The sequence below is a fragment of the Condylostylus longicornis genome, unplaced genomic scaffold, assembly GCF_029603195.1.
Source record: "Condylostylus longicornis isolate FDR11 unplaced genomic scaffold, ASM2960319v2 ptg000084l, whole genome shotgun sequence".
NCBI lineage: Eukaryota > Metazoa > Arthropoda > Insecta > Diptera > Dolichopodidae > Condylostylus > Condylostylus longicornis.
This window is the reverse complement of record NW_026578052.1, coordinates 1,810,141-1,827,760: the sequence shown is the minus strand read 5'-3', so window position 1 is coordinate 1,827,760 and position 17,620 is coordinate 1,810,141. Positions and strand designations below refer to the sequence as shown.

The 17,620-nt window shown below is 23.3% G+C and overlaps 1 protein-coding gene across 1 annotated transcript in view; it reads left to right on the top strand.

Annotated features, from left to right (window-relative positions):
• Positions 1-3,347: 3,347 nt before the first annotated feature.
• Positions 3,348-17,620, top strand: part of LOC129613467 (protein lap4) — an 86,675-nt gene continuing 72,402 nt past the window's right edge. Inside the window, exon 1 of the mRNA XM_055527549.1 lies at positions 3,348-3,714. The gene's annotated coding sequence lies outside the window, so the exon portion shown is untranslated. The remainder of the gene's footprint in view (positions 3,715-17,620) is intronic.

Here is a 17,620-nt window from a genome sequence, read left to right as displayed (position 1 = left end):
ATAATAAAAAAAAAGAGTAGAAAATTAAAGAGTTTGTATTCAGAATTTTAATCAATTTCAATTTTTTTTTTTTATTATTATTATTCATTCAGTTTTCCCTTCAATCTATTTACAAAAGGAAAATATCATACGGGTTATAAATAAAATTTTAGCGTTTTTTTTTTTTTACTTTCACTTTTACTTCTACCATATTGAATAAAATAACAATATAAATATATTGGTAAATTATAAAAAAAAATTGGGTTAATCAAATAAAATCTTATTTACCTATATATGTATATCAATTTCTTATATACTCATATGTATATACAATGTATGGGTATTTAAAATGATAATAAAACAATTTTATAGTAATTTAATGATGATGTGACATTTAGAAAAATAAATAAGAAAAAATAACAAAAATTAAAAAAAAAAAATAATTGACATTTCATCAGCAATATGATTAGTGTATGTGTGTGTGTTACATAATATAAGAAGACATTTAATGAATTCCAATTATCTACATATTTAAAATATTATTTTTAATTGTTTATGTAGTTAAGGAAAAACAAAAAAATTTTCATAAAACTAAAAATTTATTCATGATTATTGAAAGTGTTAATAATAACTTTGAAATTGCAATTAAAAATATTTAAAGTTTAATGTAAACAAGGCAAATTTTTTTTTTTTGCTAAAATGGAAACAATTCTGAATGAAAAAATTTTGAGGATAGTGAAATCATTGGCAATTAATTTGATTTGGTAAAGGGTTTCCTATAATAGGACGTGGGAGGGGGGGGGTCTTACTGCGACTTAAATTTAGTTTAAAAGAACGAATTTCTATTTTTCTATTATTCTGCATTTGGAGGATTACTTGATTCGTGTCACCATTCTGCTCTGTATAGCAGAATGAAAAAATCATTTTTTTTGCTATTTTAAAGTAACTATGAATTGAATTTAACAAGAAATTTTCTTTCTCTTACAATTTTATAAAATGAATATGTTTGCATCAATTAATTTATGTCCAAGCTTATATGCGATATGAGGCACTACGTGGAAGTGAATATATTGTGCAAGTACGATTTTTTGTAATTCCTTTTAAAATTTCTGAATTAATCAAATAATTTTAGTTTTATTTAAATTTCAGAATGCTAAATAGATAGAAAATTTAGAATTTCAAGGTTCAGTTATAAGAAATTATTGTAGATAAAGATAATATTACTTTCATTTCAAATTTTTAGTCTAAACACACAAAGAGCATTTAAAATGAGTTGTTCATCCATCCTAAAAGTCATAAATTTGTAAGTTACAACATTTTAATTACATCACATATTCTATTATAAAATTGTATATGAAAATCTTGTCTAAATATGGAATATGTATGTAAATATCTTATATGTGCATTTGAATGTAACTTTCATTAATAAAGGCTTTAGAGAAAAACAAAAAAAATATTTTCTCTCCTTTTTTTTTTTTGTCTTAATGAATCATTTTTAATGACTGATGAATAACAGTTTATACATATACATATGAACCTATATAATTATTTTTTAAGAAAATCATAATGACGTCATTACATACACATATCATTTTGGTCGACATTTTTTAAATATATATGTATATTATCTCTTAATAATATATGTACTTTATTAATATTAATTGTTGACAGAATGACAGAATGATAAAGCTACATAATGATAAAATGACAGAAATTTTTTAATTTGAATAAATAAAGAAAATAAATAACCTTATATATACATATATATACATATATATATTTACATATATTGTGATTGAGAAGAAAATTAATAATTTTTTTTTTTTGTGATGTTTTGTTGATGTCATTTTGCATTACAGAATAATGTAATTTATGTAAAAAAAAAAAAAGAATTAAAAATTTCAATTTTTATTTTGATTATTTAATTATTAGGTTCGTTTAATTAAATATTTAAAGGCTCTGCATTCAAAATTATGAAAATTTGATAAATTTTAAATGTTATTCGTGCTCAATTTTTTTTAATAAAGAGTGCAATCTTATTTCAAAAGAGCTTCTATTTCATTAATGTTTAATTGAATGCAGTTATATTTATGAATGCAGGAGTAAGAGAGGGAGGATGATATTTTACATTAATAATAACAGAATTTTGATGGCATAATCAAACATGGTATAATTAACAACAGCTTTTATATAATTAGTTTAGGTATTTAGAGAATTTTGCAGGCATATACTTATTGGTTAATATTATAATAAATAAGACGAATCTCATTAAAAATATTTGTATAAAAAAATTTCTTAAAATAAATAGAGGATTGGAAATAATTATTGAGTTAAGAAAATTTTCAATTTTATATTATAAGAATCTTTAGCATTATTATTATAAGACAAATGCCTATAAATGCAGATCTAACATCAATTTAATTTATTCATAAATTTAAATTGCATGCTTGAATTAGTTAAGCTGACGTTAGACTTGCATTTAAACAAATTCTCTTATATTTCAAGTATGCTAAAAAAATATTTTAATTTTTCTTTTAGGTTAATATTATAAAAGCATGATAATATAAAAGAGTTTTGCAAGGAATAATAAAAAAAACCATATAAAAATTTGATAGAACAGCAAAGAAAAAAAGGTGCTTTGTGTATAAATAAAGTGTTATACAAAAAAAATTTTTTTAGAGAATGTAAAAATAAAAGTGCTTGCATAAATAAAAAATTTGTTACTTTCTTCATTTTGTAAAAGCATAAAAAATCAGATACAAATTACAAAAAAAACAACAAATAATTATTTATTTTTAAATTTTATCTTTAAATTAATAATATTTTTGGTAATATTTTTTCTATATAAAACTTACAATTATATAAAACTTGAAATTTCTAAAAAAAATATTAATTCTCAAATTGATATTAATACTGTTTTTGTTATTATACTATATTCGTATATCTGTTATACAATATTATATTATACACATTTGTCATAAAATATATTAAAAATTACATACTTATTATAATTACAACAATTTGTTATAAAAAAAAATAAATAAAAATTTATAAATTTTCTATATTACATTCTCCTATATATATATATATATATATAAACAACAAATAATAATATACAATTAACAATAAATAGTTATTCAAATTTTTAGACTACAAAAAAAAGTGTATAACAGTTATTCAATAAAATATGTGTATAACAGTTAAGAAATTATTTTAGAATATAACATAAAAACAAACATATATAATATGAATAATTCTCAAATTATGTTTATAGCTACGATTTTGACTTAAATCATATATAAATTAAATATTTGCAATTAAATAATCATTAAATATAAGAAATAACTTAAAAACCAAAAAAATAAAAAATATTGTTAAATTTAATGTTGGTATGTTGTTTTAATTAACTTAAAAAAATAATAATTATCGTAAAAATAATATTGCAAATAAAATTTAAGAAAAATAATATTAAAATAAAGTGAAAATTAAATAAATTTAATAAAAAATATAAAAAAGATTTGTTAAAAAAAATAAAATTTAAAAATTTGTATATCTATACCTTACATGATTATAAATATATTTAAAAAGAAAAGTGAATTTATTAATGAAATTTAATTTCTCATTCTGAAATAAATTATTAATAATTGTATACAACAGCAATGGAATTCTAATTGATTATAATATGTATAATTCTTTATACGAGTCAAATAAATTTGGATAACGTTTAGAGAAAAGGTAATTTTTTTAATTTTTTATTAATAATCAAAAAAATTTTTTTAAATATTTTAATTATGTAATAAAATTTACATTAAAAATGTAATAAATATTACGGTAAATTACAAAATTTACAAATGATATTCGTAAATTTACACAATTACGTTATTATTTTTTTAACGTATTTGTACATTTAAATGGCTTACAATTAAAGTTATTTAAAGAATTACGTTGATAATTATGCAAAAGCACGTATCACATTTAAATTAAATTATTCATTAAATGTGTAATTGTGTACAAGAAGTTTCAATATACAAGAAGTTTTAAGATTAATTTCAGTGATCCTCCAATAACTGCGTATATTCTTAATTTCTTCGTTTTCGACCTATTCTTTTCTCATCTATTCTTATTATACATGCTTTGCAAAGGATTTTGTGTTTTTCGAAATATTCAATAAGAATAGGGAAGGTATTTGGACAGAAACTGCGGTTTTCAAAGAATTTTAAGATTAGTACAGTGATCCTACGAAAAACGCGTATTTTCTTTATTTCCTCGTTTTTGATCATATTCTGACCTTGTCTGTACCTATCACATATGCTTTGCGAAGGATTTTGTGCTTCTCGAAATATTCAATAAGAATAGGGAAGGTATTTGCACAGAAATTGCAATTTTCAAGCGATTTAAGATTAGTACAGTCATCCTCCGGAAAACACGTATTTTCTTTATTTCCTCGTTTTTGATCGTACTCTTACCTTGTCTATTCTTATGACGTATGCTTTACAAAGGATTTTATGCGTCTCGAAATATTTTATAAGAATGGAGAACATATCTGCACAGAAATTGGGTTTTTCAAGGAATTGTAAGGTTAGTACAGGGATCCTCCAAAAAACTCGTATTTTGTTAATTTCCTCATTTTTGACCTTATTGTTATCTTGTCTATACATATCAAATTTGCTTTATAATGATTTTTGTGTCTCTCCAAATATTCAATAAGAATGGAGGACGTTTTACATAGAAATTTGATTTTAGAAGAAATTGAAGATTTGTACAGTGATCCCCTAAAAAACGCGTATTTTATTATTTTACTCGTTTTTTTAACCTCATAAAGGTTTTGTGTGTTTCAAAGTATTCACCGAGAAATAAGCTTATTGAAGAATAATATTGCTTTGCAATAATTTCAATAAAATCAAAGTAAACTTCTAGAATATTTCCGAAATTCTTCTTGAATATGCTTTATATACACATTGCATGATCATATTTACCTATAAACTTTTATCTTATCTCTTATTGTAATTAGAACTTTTTATTAACTTCGACAATAAAATTTAAAAAGTTTTTAAATAAAATTTTTTTAATAAGGAAAGTTTTCATTTAACTTTGTTTAAAATATTTTCATAACAATTAGTACCAGTTAATAAATACATTTATGTTTAATTTTAAAATATTAGGTTAATAATTTACAGTTAAAAATAATGTAACCAGTTAAACATTTTGTGTTTGACCTAAAAGTATGCAATTTTTTTCTATAAATAAAATATTGTTAAGCTAATATTATTTCATGTTAATAATTGAATTCAGTGTATACTTTAATAGAATTTTAGATTTTTACTATTTTACTTTATGAAAGATAATTCCTTGAACTTTAATATAAGTTAAAAAACTATACTAGAAATGTCTCCCAATCTAAATACCAGCTATACTTCTGCATAACATGTAAGTTTGGCTCACTCTACTTTTGCCTCTACATAATTTTAATATTTTATTAGTGTGAAATATTTTTCGTTTTCCAAAAACCTACCTTCATGAAAAAAAATAAGTATAAATAATAAAATTTGAAATATGTATGTTATGAATGACTAAATATACATATTATGTAAATAAATAATGCACAAAAATTATACACATAGCACGACATAATTATTTAAAATAATGGGGCACATGTTCAATTTTCTAGAAAAAATTCATGTTAAAATAGAAAAAATAACAATTATATATGTATGTAGGTCTGGCTTTTTACCTTTTCAGTTTTATATATAGAAATATATAAAATTACGGTAAATTAGATTTAATATTTATACAAATAGAAGTATAAATAGAAAAATTAAAATTTCAAATCTATATGAAAAATCAATTCTATATATGCTTGACAATATTTTAAAAAACAATTACGCAGTGGATTACTTAAAGGTATTACAAACAAATAGACTATACAGGTTTGAAAAAGATAAGGAGGGAAGTGTCATATAAACTTACGATGACAAGCGAACTAGTAAAGGCAAAGGTTTTTTTCATGTATATTAGATGTAAGAAAACAAAAGGAAAAAAAAGTTTTTAAAGTAAAATTTTCTTCTTTATATGAAAATTTTAATTTCTAAGGTATGTTAACTAAGAGCTGTAAAGGGCATTTCCCTAATCTTGTGCAACATCTATATTGCTCAGTTAACAACACCTATAATGCTCAGTTTAGCGAATCGGTTATGCGCTGATCAAATCAAATTTTTTGTCTTTGAAAACGTTTGTAATTTTTGTCTTTTAATTTATTTTTTGAAATGGGCACACATTAAACACGAATATTTATAACACTAAAGTCATTTAACATTAAGCAATCATGTATGTATATGTATGTAGGGATTTCATACATATTTAATTGTATATACATACATATAACAAATATAGAATGTGGGACGGAAGTAGAGTGAAAGGTATCACTTAACATGACACTTATTATAAAGTTCCTGAGTCAACTAGATCATGATTACTTAAGCCTATTATCTTTGAGGACACGTGAAATCTCATTTCTACATTGACTATCCCACAATTCAATTTATTTAAAAATTAGACTTAAGTAAATTTTTAATTTCTGTTATTAGTTTGTTATACAAAAATTTTAATAAGATTATTTATAAAAATATTATAATTCTATGCTTCAATTAAACATAAAATAAAAAATTTATTATGTTCTTGCAATCATTCATGTAAGTAACCTAATTCTTATGTTTATTAAGTTTTATATTAACAAATTTACATAATAATCATGGGCTATACATAAATTTTTTAATTCTCTAATTTTATTCAGAAGAAAATGAAACGATATTATAACAGTATTAATACGCACACACACACATAATAAAATTCAAATGTAAGTACGTAAACGTGTGGGCACATATAGTATGCGTATAGTATTTTTTGTATAGACGATGACGACAATATGCGAAGAACGACAATAATAGTAAATAGGTGTAGGAACAAGGGAATTTAAAGAAAATGAAAAATAAAAAAAAAATTAAAAAAGAAGAAAATTATGAAAGAAATCAGGTTAAGAGTCATAAAAATAAAAATACAAAAAAAAAAAAAACAAAGGACTAAAAACCAACTAAAAATGAATAGAAATTTTTTACAATTAAAAAAGAAAAAACAAAACATGTGAAGAAAAGAGATTATTTCGGAACGAGTAATGAAGATCTACAAGTTTATATATACATATATACCAAGCTGATGCATACACGTGTGTACATTCTACAATTTTACTGCCATATATTCAGTTATTTTTAAATCATGCTAGGCAACTTTATATAATTTTGTGTGTTAGTTGTGTATCCTACATGTGAATAAAATTTTAAAAGAAAATGTGTGCTACCCTGCTAATGTAAAATTTCAGCAAATTTATAAGGCGAAGTTTTAGTAAAGGTTTGTTATACGATTATAGATGTTCCTAAATTTTTTTACTCTTTTTCCTAAATGAGGACATTCTAATTTGCGATAAAAAATTTCTATTTAATCGATCGGTAGAAAAATTGTCCTCTGACCTTCCTCTTATTTGCTGTTGGAATTGGGGTGAATGACTGATATTTGTGTAGGGTCAATACATAAAAAATTACGTTTTTTCATGTCTTTAATTGTCATAATTCAATATTTATCGCGATTTTTCATAGTCTAGAGTAAACATTTGTTACTTTTAATTATTTTTTAGTGATTTGATTTTTATTCCATTCAAAATTGATTTTTTAAGATATGATTTTTAATTTAGATTTTAATTGTAAATTGTAAATTTTAAATTAAACCTTCATATAAATTGAATATGTTATCTAATATTTGTTCATTTGTACCTTCACTAAAATTCTAATTATAATACAAATAAAAATTAGAAATTAAAAATTCAGGAGGCAGTCATAATGAAATTTTTTTAATATACCCGAAATAATGATGAACAAATGTAAGATACTGCCAATTTTTTGTAATAAAAATTTTAATCAGACAAAGGCTTTTTCCAGACAAAAATATCGTACAAGTGTGTTCACACTTCATGTTCTAATATTTAATATTGCAAATCTATATTCTTGTTCTCTTTAAATATTTTAAATTGAAAAATTTTTTATTTTCACAAACAAAATTTTTTCACCTTTCATTTTTCTCAAAGTACTTAGAATTTTTGTTTTTAATATGAAACGTAAAATTTTATATTGATACTTGATTTTGCTTTATTTGTGAAATTTCTTTGAACCGTGGGTAAAAATTTTTAGTTATATTTTGTTCTTTCTTTTAGTCTGGGAATTTTGTTTGAATATTTTTATTGAAAATTTGTTTTTTTTTTTTATATATTTAAATCCGGATTTTATCAATAAAAAATGATTGCTTCAATAAAATTTTAATAAATTCATATTATTATTACTTTACTTAACGAAGAAATCTAATTCTAACAAAATATTTTTTACTTGACTCGTTTCTTTGATTACATCATCTATCTGTTTTGCAGTTGTATGAAGCAATTTTGATAAGTTTAATTCTTAAAAGAATTAATAATGAAATTAAACAACTACATGTTGTATCGATAATTAGTAATATCACTAGACGTGTAGTAGGCAATATGTATATCAAATAGAAAACAACATGTGACATCTAATGTCAACAACACTTAGTAATCATGTAGATTACAGTATGAAACAATGTTAAGAACAATTTAACGGCAATCTCTTTATACTTCTGTAACTCAGTTGATAGAGCATCTGCTTAGAAAGCGGTAGGTCTGCTTCGAGTCCAATTTTTTAATAAAATTTTTCTGGCTTCACTCATTCCTTTAATTTTATCATTCATCCGTTTTGCAGTTGTATGAAAAAATTTTCATAAGTTATTCTTTTAAAAAATTGAATTAAAACAAAACTTTTCATAAAAATTCTCTTAATTTAAATTATTATTATATATTACAGGGTTCAAATATTTATTACAGAGAATATTTTGTAAATTATAAAAAAAAGAAATACTACTAATAAATGTGAACAAATCGTATATAAGTTGAACGGAAATGGAAATTTAAAATTTTTATTTTCATAAAGGGTCATAATATACTTATGATTGGTGTAAAATCATTTAAAACCTTTAGAAAGGTAACGAATTTAAAAAAAAAAAACAATTTGAAAAACAAATAAGAATTTTTAATAAAAAAATAAAACAATCACGCTAATTACAATCACGCTATAATTGTAAAAATGATTGCATTTTAAAAAAAAAAAATAGAAATTTAAAATCAAAATAAATTCTTGTACCTTGTGCCATAAATTTACTGGTATACTGCAGTATTATTTTTCCTTAAACTATAACTTATAAGCTTGTTATAATAATAAATTTTAAAGGAGCAAAAAATAATAAAAAAAAAAATTTCATAATTGCTATAGGTGAAAATTTTTCTCAATTAATTTTTTCTTAATTTACGATTCAAAAATTTAAGCGCATTTATACTTGGTTATGTTTTTCTTTTCTATCTTTTAATTTCTATCTATGTCCTTTCAGTTTATTTCAGAAATTTTCAAATTCCACAACTTTATGGTATTAATGTATTCCATTTAAACGTATAATTATTCTGTTACTTAGTGATGTCTAGTACTTGCATAGACATATATATTACATAGTATCGAATGTTATCGTGTAGCCCTATGGAATTATAATTATCCTTTCTTGAATACCTTAATCATAGGTTATATGATTATATTATATAGAATTAATTATTATATTTGAAAGCAGTTAGTCACCTATGTAAGTATGTAATTTTCAAAAGGAAGAAATGTAGTTCAAAAATATATCCTTGTTTCGGAAATAGGAAACTGTGTTCATATATGAGAGAGAAATTTATTAAATTGTCGAAATTCCTTTATAAAATTTTACTCGATTATATTTAGAAAATTATTAATTACTTTTTCTTAACAAAAGATTTATAATATGTATATATATATATATATATATATATTTCTAATTATTGTACATGAATGTTTCCTTTTATAAGACGGAATTTAAAAACAAAATATCTTTTTTTTTTATTTTCTTTTCCTTTTCCGCAATTTTTATAATTTTTTCTTTAATTTTATTTTTATTATAATTTTTTTTTTTATTTCAAAGTTTTGGTCTCTTAGCTCTTATTGTTTTTATTTATTTCCTTTTTTGTATATTACATATATGTATGTACTGTGTAAGTACATAATATATTTTGTATACGTATAATAGGGGCATTAAAATGTAAGTGAATTTATAATGTTGCGAGATGACGGAGAAACAGAATTTTTGTTTGTTGTTTTTTTTTTCTTATATTTTGAATTGGTTGCTGTTGCCGCATTAATGCAGCCATGCCAATATTATTTTTGTTGTTCACTACTTTTTGTTCTCTTTCTCTCTCTCTCTGTTGGTTTAATGTTTTTTTTTTTATATTTTCTTTTTTCGTACTTTCTTTTTAATTTCCTTATTTCTCAAAAGAGGAATCACTTTTTCTTCTGAATTTTCATTTTTTTTTTTAGTTAATGATTTTTTTTCTTCATATTTTGCTTTTATTATTACGATGTGGTATAATAAAAAAAATTTCTTGCTCTCTCTCTCTCTTTTATTATTTTTAATGGTATATAGCGTATAGGTATTTGTTGTTGTTGTTGTTGTAGTTTTTATGTTATTTTGAATTTTTTGCAATATTCATTTTTTTTTTATATTGTATGTATATGCGCTGGTTTACAAACTGGTTTGATCAAGTGTTTTTTAGTACTATTATAACAGTTTTATTACATGTACTACACCAGCGGCAATATAACAAGTAGCATAGTGGAGTATAACAAGTAGTGGCATAAATAGTAACTGTATTCAAAAATAAAAGAGAAACAAAGAAAAAATAATGTTACATGGAGTAGGTATATAGGTAACACATACATTACACATAATTGTATTTTTGATCCAAACAGTAAAATGTAATGATTTTAAATTAAGGATAAACAAAAAAAACACAAAAAAACAAAAATATTAAAAGAAAAAATTGGAAAAATTATGTACCAGTAATTAAGGGTTTTCATTGGAAATTTTTTAATTTTTTTTTTGTATTTTGTGTTTTTTTTTTTGCTCTTTTTACATGGTACATAAAAAAGGAGGGTTAAATTTAATGAAAGACGATGACGATAAAATGACGACGGATTAAATATTTGTTATTCTTTTTTTTTTGGGTTGGATTGGAAAGGAAAAGAGTTGTTACAGAAGAATTTTAATGTAATTGTATATATGATATGGGGGGTGATAAAGCCGAAGAAGAATTGAATTAAAAATCTTGTTAAAAGATTGAAGGTGCAGGATATTTTGTGCTTTTCCATAATATCCTATTAAATTTTAATTTTGTTTTGTTTTGTGTTCTTTATTATTATTGTTGGCTGTCCAATATTTTAACTGTTTATACTATATACTTATGCCATCTGGTCATAATAATTGGAATTTTTATTCTATTTGTTTTTGTTTTCAACATTTTATTACGGTTACCAAATTGTTTGTTTTATTTTTTTTTGTTTTTTAAAGAAAAAAGTTTAATAATTTTAGATTAAGGTTACGGATATTAACGTTTATCATAAAAATCCTCATTTCTGTAATAATTTCGTAACGAATGAAATGGTTTTGAAGAAGAGGAAAAAACTAAAATGTTGAGTATATGGAATGAAAGTGTTGATAGGCGGAAATTATTTTCATTTTTGTTGTTTTTTCTTGTGTTTAGTATTGTTTATTTTCTGTTTTTTTTTTTTTTTTTTGTGTAAAATTGAATTTTAAATTATTTTAAATTTATTCTGATATTATTAAAGAAATGTGGGACACAAAGAATGATGAGTTGCATTGCATTATGCATGTTATGGTATCTTTTTTATTTTGTTTCCATTTTTAAAGAGGATTAAAGAGAATTTTAATGAAAATGTACACGATAACTAATTTGAATGGAATTAATTAAAAAATAACTAGGAAAATATTTGAATTTTTGTTTTTAAAATTTAACTTGTTTTTTGTAAATTTTTCATATTGATTTTTAACTGTTCAAATTTACATATACAAGCAGATTTAATTTAAATCAAGTAGGTATCATAAATCACGTTAACTATTTTGTTTTACTCTATAATTTTATGAATTTTTACGTGATTTATTCTCTTGGTGTGGTAAGGAAAACGTTTTCATATTTAAAAATGTGATTATACGGGTTATTTACAAGCAATTTTTCTTGTCTTGTAAAGAACTTTTGGCTTTTAAATTACTGAACAATTGTTATGCATATGATATCCATTTGGTTCAATACTATTCGCTAATTTTTTTATATCTGTGCAAGTCTTACCGTTTATTTATTTTTCTATACCTTATTCCTAATCGTTTTAGGGCCTCTGTAGATTTTTAATCGGTTGTATAGTATTTTTAATGATTTTATTTGTTAAATTCTGAATCTGTTTCATACACACAATATTGCTACGGCGTGGAAGATCTTTATGATTTGGTTTTAAGCGAATGTAGAATCTTCATTCATTTATTTTGGTCGAACCATGGATTTTGCCTTCCTAGATTCTATATTGTTGTTTCAGTTTGGTTCATCTGTAAATATGCAATTTATGTCTAATTAAAATAAACTTTTAAATATTTTTTTTTATGCATTCAGAGTATTTGAAATAAGGTCAAATAATACGTATACTTCGTTCGATATTCTCAATAGCCTTCTTGTGAAAATTTAATTTTTGTAATAAAATCAAAAATAAAAGGCAAATGTTTTCAAATTTAAATGGCGAACAAAAATTTGGGGAATTGTAAATGATTGCGAAAAAAAAGACCCATTTGATTCCTGAACAGTTCTATATAAATTTGAAAAATCTTGTTTTTATTCAATTCTGTAAACATTTCTGTTATCCAATTAGCAAAAAAAAACATGTAATATAGGGTAGAATGTCTAGTTCTTATTGATATTATTTTTAAAATAATTTTTAATGTAAAAAAAACGATTACGATGTTTAAGCTCTTTTATTACAAAATAATTGAAAATAAAAAGAAAATTACAAGTAAAATACGATAATTAGAAAATGAAAATTTAAAGCGATTAGACAAGTAATTTACCACAATTTAATTAAGGTTTTTTTTCCTACCCTGTTCGCTTTCTATTTCTATTTTATTTTTTCTTTTTCCAAAGCCCATATACTCTTTATAGCCTGTTGTATTTATTCCAATAACGTACATTACCAATATAGTTTAAAAGTTAATTATTTTTGCATTTCTTTGGATTCAATTTAATGTTTGCGCCAATTATCGTGACAGTGATTTTAAAATTGTTGTGATATATTTTATGCGGTATTTTGAATAAGTAAACCATATTAAAACCCATATAGAGTGGAGCGATTAATTTCATGTTGATCTGGAAATATAAATTCTTATTTTGAAAAAAAAAATCATTTTATAGAAAATAGTTAAATAATCAGTACATCTGTAAAAATTGAATATCAATAGTAAACAAGGGCTTTAAAAATTACTGTACATAATTATTGTGAGAATGCATATAGAGAGATTAATTTGGTTTTATGTCATATTGATTTGTCAAGGTAAGTTCAGTTGTAAGGTTTTAGTAAATCTTTTATTTATACTATTTCAATTTTAATTATTAGAAGTTAAACCGTTTTGAATGTTGGGGAACGGTTTGGGTAGTACACTGAGCCTTCTGTTTGCTTGAGAACATTCATATATAATTACATGGAATCGTGTTGCACTAGATTACAAGCTGATATTCAAGCAAAAGAGATTTACTTGAGAATAGATTCAAAAGAAATTAGATGTCAAGTTTACGTGAATGAGTTGGAGCGAGAAAGAAATACCCATTTATTTGCATATGAGTAGTAAGATTGTCGATTAGTTAATGAGAAAGGAATTTGCCGAAACAACTTACAGATGTTTATGTGTTGCTAGAGACTTCCTATGGACGCTTTTAAAGCAAAAATGAACGATTTTCTTGAAAGAAGACTTGACAAACGGAAGGAAGTTGGGGAGGCAGGACAGTGGAGAGGAGATGATTGAAGTCTCATGCCATGCTGAGGTATTCGTACTACCATGCTAGGAATGATTGTAGATCGTAGCCAATGCTCCATACTGAAGTGTCCTCCATAAAATTTGCAGTGGGAAGAATTGAAATAGACTGAACGCTGCTTGAAATTTTTTTTTGAAATATTAGAATTTTAAAATATATATGCTGATTTCAATTTGAACACTCACAATAATCCTGATTTGTATTAATTTAATTTAAAATATAATATTAAAAAACCTGAAAATATTCATTTTACATTTCTGTTATACATCTAAAACATATGTAAATTACTTGTAATAATTACAATATACAAATATTTATACATACAATAATTCCAATGAAATAATAACAATAACTTAAAAATAATAAAAATTTTCAAAAAAAAAATATTAATTTACTATTTTTGATAATTATTTTCAATTGTTACAAAATATAATAGTTAATTTGAATGTATGTACGTTATATAAAATAATAATATAGAAAAGTATAATTAAATTAAATACAATACTCACCTATTTGAAATTTTCATTAAAATTTTATTATAAAAAAAAATTGCCAAGTATAATTATTAAAATTTCTTCCAAAAAAAAAAAAAAAATATTTTCTCATTATTGACTTCAAGATAAAATTTCTAATTAAAGTTGGGTATAAAATAAAAAACCAAAAAACAAAAAGGAAAAGTTTCAAGGAAAAATTGTCAATTTTATAGTTTAATTTTCTTTTTCTATCGTTTTCTGCAGATCATTTCATATTTATGTATATATACATATATATTTTTGTATAGAAAGGAAATTTTAGGAAAAAAACTTATTTATTTCAAAATAAATTTAATTTTTTAGTCCTTGAATGTTAAAACAATTATCTATATTATTCCAAAATATTGTTTTTTTACATATTTATGATAACACATACATACTTACATGTATATATGTTGAAAATACTGTACGTATATAATTTTTTTTTTAAAACACATGCAAACTAGAAAAAAATTTTCATGCAAAAAACATTTTTTTTTTATTATAAGGACGTTCTATTTATTGTAGTTTTTGTTTGTTTTTAATTCCTTTTATTTTTTTCTGTGTAAGTACTAATAATCATACATAAGAAAAGAAAAATGAGAAAAATTAAAATAGAAATAAGTTAAAAAACTAATAAAATGCTAACCAACTATAAGATATTTCTTGAATTGAACGAAAACTCATAAGAGGATAGGATCGTTTTTTGTAGATTTAACATTTGGGATAAGTCTCGTAGGAAAGATTCAACGATTACTGAATTTAAATATTAAATTTCAAGGAAATTTGTTCATTATCGTTATATGCACAAAAATGTAAAAGGAAAAGCAGTTTCCGAAGCTCGATATATACCAAAAGTTGATAAATCTGTCACATAGCCAAAATAAACTGATATATAAAATTTTTTCAAAGTCGGTTTACCTGAACTTGAGATACATGCTTCCATACACAGACCGATAGACGAACAGACACGCAAATAGACGGACTGATCGACATCCTGCTAAAAATAGTTTATTTATTATGGAGATATAAAAATTATGGACATGAAAATTTTATAACAGTCTTAGTTTATCTTGATTTTTTCCGAACAATGTATAAATTTTCATTAATCTCCTTGATATCTATAGAAATTAACAGAAATTAATTAAATGCGCCATTTAATCATAACTCTTCCAGAAATTAAAAAAAAACCAAGTTTATGTTATTAATGGAAATCCGCTAACTTCACATCAAAATATTTCATATATTCGTAATTTGCAATACAATATTTATATATTCGGATTATTTCGTATGTATTATAAAACAAAAACAAAAAAAAAACTATTTATAATTCTAAAATTTTTGCGACTGAAAAGGATTTATTTGCCTTTGGTAAATGCTATAGAATATGAAATAAACAAAAACAAAAACATCAAAAGGAATAAGGGCTTATTTATTATTTGTAGTTGCTATTGCTTCTGCTACTGCTTCTCCTGCTACTGCTTCTCCTGCTACTGCTACATATTTTACGATACAACATTATAATATATTCACCAAACTACACTATTAATACAATAAAAGAATAAAACAAGCAAAAAATAAAGAAAGCTACGACGGCAATAAAACAAAAAAACAAAATTAAAAGAAAAAGTTCAAATAGTGAAAGCTTATAAAGAGGAGTTAATAAAATTATGTCCTTGAAGTAAGCATATTTAATATACGCGATATGAACAAAAAACTAACAAAAAAAAATAAAAATAAAAATAAAATATAAGAAATAAACTTAAAAATTTGGAACAAACGCAAAACAGCAGTTTAATTTATGAATATACAAGCATATTATTATTAAATAAATAAAAAAAATATTAAAACCATAATAAAAACAATAAAATTGAAAGCGAATAAAAAAGAAAAGAAAAAATCATATCAGAAAAAATTTATTGATTTTATTTTTAACAAAAAAAAAAACAAAAAAATTCTACGTAAAAATTTGTTTTTGATTGGAAATAATTTAATAATAGTTTTGTTACTATATTTTCCATTTTATCTAATAAAAAAAAAATGGCGCGTATCATTACTTCACTGGAAAGGCTTGGTTCAATTTGTTCGGATGCATTAATTCCTGCAGCAATTAATTTAGAAAACATTGAAACGAAATTTCTGGCTAAGCTACAAGGAATAGAACATTTTTAGGCGAATTTTTGAAATGTTAATTAAATTAAATGCAGGAGCCATAAATATTAAGAAGCATTAAATTATATATAAAATTTTGAAAATATTTAAAAAAACACTTTCTGGCTAAACCGTAAAAACTTTAATCCGAAAAATCATTGTGGGCTTAATATAAAGAAAGCATTTATTATATCTAAAATATTTAAAGAATTTTTAAATTTACTTTCTGGCTAAATTGCCAGAAAATTATAGTTTTTAAATGAATTTTTAAAAAAAATAATTAAAAAGGAGAAAAAAAATAGATTTGACCTTGTCAACTCTGTGATACCCGTACGAATTTGTTATTCCATGTGCGAATAGACATGTCATAACTGACTATGGGACAGACTATGACTTTAAGTTGCCGTATTACCATATTAATCTATGCAAAATTTCAATGCTATGTGTTTTTCAAAATACTGTGTGTGCCAAACTACTATTGAAATTGTATGGCAGCTACCAGAAAGAGCCAAGGAATTTTAACGAATTTTATCAAGCACATTGGCCCTACTAATATATTTGCTTGTGTGAAATTTCAATACCATAGCTTTTATAGTTTCTGAGATATAGCCAAATAAATTTTGAAGTTGTATGGCAGCTACCCGAACCGGTACCCCGATCATGTCCAATTTAAATAGGGTTCTGGCACTTACTACAATAAATTATTTGTGAAAATTTGGTGAACTTAGCTCAATTAGTTTTTGAGTTATCGTTGGGACGGACGGACGGACGGACGAATGGACGGACGGACGGACAGACAAAGCTAAATCAACTCAGAACTTGACGCTGATCAAAAACCTACACTTGAGTCTATATCTAAGACCGTTTTTTCTTAGCGTTACAAACGGTAACGCAAATTTAGTATACCCTTCGAACATACGTTCGTACGGGTATAAAA